Genomic DNA, 6,069 nt, shown 5'->3' with positions numbered 1-6,069 from the left:
TTAATGAGGAGAGAGGTGTTTGTGGTAACATAATATGTTACTGTAACATAACGCACCCCAATGCAAAATGTGTCTACAACCTAATAAATGAAGTCTTGCATGGCACTAAACTTATGTTACTACCTACTATGAAGGTAATAACGTAGACTAGTAACATATGTATGTTACTATTCTAAGTTACTTCCCACTATGACTAGCCTTATGCCGGACGAGCTCGCCTGCTCCTGGTATGAGAGCGAATGGAGCAAGGTCACGTGGCAGGTGGCAGTTATGACTTATGGAAATACAGATTCGTATTAGGGCAATAAATGGCGGATATACCGTAGTGGCACCGTATACTCGGGCTTGACGGAACGATGCATTGCCGTGAAGGAATTCCACCATAATGCACGGGTGGACTGGTGGTACAGATCCTACAGAACGAGGTGTCCAAACAAGTGGTGGGGCTATTTAAAAAAAAAGTGGTGGGGCCATTTAATACGATACTTACCTCAGGTTGACTGCACTTTTTTCTGTATACCCTCCCTCTGATGGTTATTGAAGAATCAACTACATTTTTTATGGCTTGCCTCCTGGTAGTTTTTTTTTTTTTGCGAAATTGCCTCCTGGTAGTTAATTACATTCGGTGTACTTCATACATAAATTTTGAGAAAATGATACGAGCCGGTCTTACAGTTTCTATTCTGGGTACGTTTGATTACATTTTCAGTGTTTTCGTTAACTCTATGTTAATTCAGCTGGCACATGCTCAATATCTACGTGTGAGTCCCACCTGTCAGTAGCAAGGAAAGAAAGGAAAACCATTATACAAAAATAAAGTGATAGCCGAAAGATGGTACTTATACTCTTTAAAAGAATAATTGATTTGGAACCAAAATACACGTTGCATCAAGGTTTGAACAAGGGTTTTTTCTTTTTGATTTTGGTATTTTTCATTAGATTGAAAAAATTTAAGTGATATTTTATTTTGGATTCGAACTCAAGAGTGTCGCACCTCGCCCGTGTCCGGCAGTAGCCACTGCACCACACACACACACACACACACACACACACACATACATATATATATATATATATATATATATATATATATATATATATGTATGTATATATGTATGTATATATATATATATATAGGACTCCTCTTCTGTACTCCTGGGAGTATGTACTCCTATTCTCAATATACCTCATATACGCATTAATTATACCTCTTTATTATTCTCAATATACTTCATTAAATATTTTAAGATACTCCAATACGAGTTTTGTTGAAAAAATATCATCTGCGATGTATTTTTTGTAATATACCTTTTTCATGTACAAACACATCAGTATATACGTAAACATTTAAAAATATGTAGACTCACATGAATTTTTTCATGGAACTCATTTTGGGGTATCTAATAATTACTAATGAAGTATATTAAAAATAATAAAGTGATATAAAAGATTTATCTATGTGATATATGAGAAGCGGGAGTACGTACTCCCAGGAGTACACAATCATTTTCCTATATATATAATCCGGAATGCATTGTACAGGTTTACTGTGTGAATGCGTCTCTAATCACCATTTTTCCTGCTCGATCGGTTAATGAAAAATTCTGTAAGTCCATTTTTGATACAAAGATAAATTATTTCTTAGAAGATGCTCATATGCAGATGTTTTCACATAACAACTTTTGTCCAAGTGATAGGGTGTGAACCATAACGGCTCATATGCAAAAAGTATTGACGGAGAGTTAACGACAACGACATAAATGTACTCAAAAGTATCTGAAACACAAGTTGTAGGATCGATTTATGTCAGTTTCAAGTTTATGTATATATGTGTACATCCAGTGCAAGTTTATGTGTTAAAAGTGTCTTAGGTAGAAATTCACTTTGGCACATGGGAGTATATGCTCCTGCCATCAAAAAATATATATCAAAATTTCAAAAAATTCCGAACACAAATTTGAAACACACATCTCACATTTGAAACACACATCTCAACATTGTATGTGTGCACGCCAAGTTTCATGAAAAACTGACATTTTATACGCCTTGTATAAAAAAGACAAAAAAAAGTATCATGAAAAGCCTTTTTTAACACTAAATTTTGTCTTTTTACATGTGACACAAAAATTGTCGGTTTTCTACGAAACAAGTTTGTATGCGTGTAGAATGTCAAGATGTACGCGAGGATCATTTTGTCCGAATTTTGTGACATTTCAAAATATGTTTAAACACATTTTAAAATCCAGGAGCATATGCTCCCATGTGCCAAAACGCCACTCTCGCGTTACTAACTCCTTGTTGAACAAAAGGTGGAAACAACAATGTAAAAAGGTGTAAGGGTTGTTTGGTTCCTTGTCACACTTTGCACACCTCACCTTAGACAAGTTTGACTAAATTAGATGGATGTTTGGTTCTAGCCACACCTAAAGCAAAAAAAATTATGAGTAGTAAGCCCTCCATGTCGTAGACATAAAGATGTCGCAACATTCCCTAAGGCAAGCCAAAATGTGGCTATGAATTTGAGCAACTTAAGTAAGACAAGTGTGCCAAAAATAATATGGCAATATGTGACAAAGATAGTCACAATCAAAACAGGCCAGTAATGTTTCTAGTTATTCTGCGCGGATATGTTTTTCTTGAAAATATGTTGACGAAGACTGATATACATGCAACAGTGGGGGAGTATGCATTCTTATGCGACGCATGGTCAGCCACAAGTGCGGGGTTTGTAACCATGAAAAATATGGCATGATATTTTGGCAACATGTGCATTTTTGGTTTCGTGAGTACAAGCATTACACGTCCGATAATTTGGATGTGGTCCATGATCGCAATGAGAAGTCGCTGCTACATCGATGGTACACTATTTTGAAATTCCCCATGAAGTTTTCCAACACGATTTCACAAGTGGAAGAAGGTGGCTACTGGTCGCGATGTATTTTCGGATGGAGAGCAAACCCTTCACATTTATTCACTGTTGGACAAAACTCAAAACCAGCCCATCTAAGATAGCATGTGGTGATGAAGAAGGTCATACTCAAGAAGGTAAAGTTTGAGATAAAGGTCACTTACGAGGACCAAGGAGTATGTTTGAATTTGAGATTGATGAATTTAAAAAACTTTTAGAACATCTAATGTTTTTATTTGTGATTTAAATGTATGATTAAACTGCTATTGCTCAATGACCACATGCCGGACATTTGAATAGTTGTATTCTTCTTATTTTTTAAAAAGAGGCGGACATTTGGAAGCGGTATATTGGCTCTCGGGTGTATCTGCACACATGGGTGAACAGTAGAATAGTTAAAATAGTTTTTAATATCCAATTTTTTTTGTGATGCAATATGCTCATATGAAGTCCGTGCCAAATTTTGTAGAGTTTAGACATTTCAGTAGCTCTCAGTAAAAAATACAAATTTCAGGCCTATGAAAAACTTTGGAAAACAACACTTTTCGGATCTCATTTTTTTCATGAGCTCCCCAAATGTCATTTAGCCACAAAAATTTTCATGCACCCGACCCACTGAATCATCCTGGATCCAAATTTTGCTCAGTTTTTTTGAATTATTTTTCTTTTTTCTATTTTATTATTCACTAGGTGCAGATGAGCCAGCGTAGGGAGCTCCAGTTATCTGCAGAAAGTTCATAAGCCGGTTTGCATCTAGATTTTCGGGATTTGAACTTGTTCTCCAAGCGCTTTGAAATCATTGGTTTGGGCATCCGGATCATCTCACCAACAACATCTGCGGCAGTACCAAGTGCAAGCATCCTCAGAGCAGCCGTGCATTTCTGCTTAGCAGAGAAAGTTGGCCGCAACAATCCCTTGTGAGCAGGGCCGGCCCTGACATTCGAGAGGCCCTTGTGCGAACTGAGAAAATGGGCCCTTAACACTACTATCTAATAGACAAAAAAAACTTCCAAACCTATCTATCATGTACAACGAAAATTCATATAAAAGTAAAATTCACTAGCACATATGGTCTTAATACACCACGGTCCACGGATATATCAGATGATTATAGGATTATTAGGATACACGCTCCAACAACCTAGAAGTCTTGTCTTAATTCTTAACTAAATATATATGTGACATTGTTCTCAAATTCTTGATCCAATTTGATAGAAGCTACAATTCCAACTCTACCAGTCCAACCACAAACGTGCATCAGCAAATATCAGGAGCCACCTGACAAATACACAAAAAAGAAGTGAATGGCATACTCAAGAAAAACGACACCTTCGAGTATTTTTGGATGGAAAATCACTAATAATAGTGTCAAGATCAATGTTATCCGACATATCTTTCTCAATAAAGCACCATGGCCAAGCCATTCAATCTCTCTAGTGACATGGTTGATCTCAAATAGTTCTTTATTGATTTAAGTTTTGAAAAAGGAACAGTTAAAAGGAGAGAGAACACCTGAATTCTTGTCTTCACGAATTCTGTTCTTGGTCTCTTGGAGCAAATAGAAGAAATCCAACGCTGCTCCACACTGCTCGCATCAATTCATCATAAGCAGAAAATAGACAAGGGAAAAAATTGAGATGCAAAAAATTACGAGTTGCCTGGACTCCACGTCTCCGCTCTCCACTGCCGGACGGGCGGACCACAGCCCCAACTATCGATGGCCGTCTGCCGGCTGCTACTCTCCGTGTTCCTGCCAGGGCACAGGGTGTGTCGTCGCTGGCCGGCTCGCCTCTCTGGATCCGTTCGTCGGGGCCCTTGGGGTATTTGTAGGATGCAAAGAAATACACTGAAGTGTGATACTAATGGACAATTCATTGATTAGCTTGGGGAGTTGGGGTTCTGGCCTCATAGGAACTCGGGGCAATCAATTGGATTTGGGGAAGAGGATGAGAACGAGAGGGAGACGATGAGTTGGCGGCTGGCGGGGTGTTTCTGGGACTGGGAGCGAACGGGATTGTTGGCTTCGTTCGTGCGTTGCTGCTCGCTTCTTCATGGGCTGGGCTGTTTGTCCTGCGTACAATTTTTCTTTCTATGAATATACTGTGTATTGTATGCACGCATAGGGTATGGGCCCCTGCTCGTGCTGGGCCCTAGGCCGTCGCACTCGCCGCCATGGCCCAAGGCCGGTCCTGCTTGTGAGCTTGAAGTAGTCATCGTGTACCTCCACAATGCGCAAAAACAATAATCGAAGATATGGGACTCGAGAAATTTGAAAGTGTTTCGGGAGTTAAGGTCGACACCATTAAAACCATCCGAAAAGTTGTACATGATCTCACTCCATGGGCACCTCGACTAAAGGATGCCACTCTCATTAGTCACGCCGGATTATGGCGTCATAACCTATCCTCCAAGTTTTTTAAACATATATACCAAAAAAATTAAAGTATATTTAAGCCGGGAGCCCCCCCCCCCCCCCCCCCCCCACACACACACAGAGGTGTGCTGACAACTAAACAATTAATTTTACAAAGTGAAATTAAAAAAAAAATCAGGCTGAAACAGCAAATCGGAACTTCTCGAAGCATTTCATTGCTTGGTACGCCCTTCCTCCTCTCTAGGTGACATCCTTTCTTGTGCATTTTTGTGCACATAGGCATGACTCTAATCGTTTTCCATGCTTAGCAAATGTTGCAATGAGAGTGCTGAATGTATACGGACCTGGGAGTATGTGTATGTGTGACTCGGCTAGCAGAACGACCTGCTTGTGCAGAAAAAGAAATCCACGCGCCACTTCAATTTTCATGGAAGTTCTTTCTCAACCGCTGAAGAAATGACCCATCATTAGTTTTTAAGAGCAACTCTAGTAGACCCTGCATCCGTCCCTGACCCGTAAAATAATCGTCAAAATACGGGTAGGGGCGGAAAAACCTGCCCGATCAGACCCCGCATCCTGTCCCGGTCCACCAAAAATTTTGAGGGGCGCGGCAAAATCCTGACCCCAACCCGGGAATACGCGGGTTTTCCCCTCGCGGCTGTGGTGTCCTGCGTCACAGAGAAGCAGTTGGCACGGAGGGACATTTCAGCCCGCACGCTTTCCCCCTCCTTCCGCCGCCGACCGTCCTTACTTCCGCCCACCCGCCGCCGCCGGTTTCCGACCAAAT

Source organism: Triticum aestivum, chromosome 2A, assembly GCF_018294505.1.
Source record: "Triticum aestivum cultivar Chinese Spring chromosome 2A, IWGSC CS RefSeq v2.1, whole genome shotgun sequence".
Classification (NCBI taxonomy): Eukaryota; Viridiplantae; Streptophyta; class Magnoliopsida; order Poales; family Poaceae; genus Triticum; species Triticum aestivum.
The sequence above is the reverse complement of the archived record's forward strand: the minus strand, read 5'-3'. Positions refer to the sequence as shown.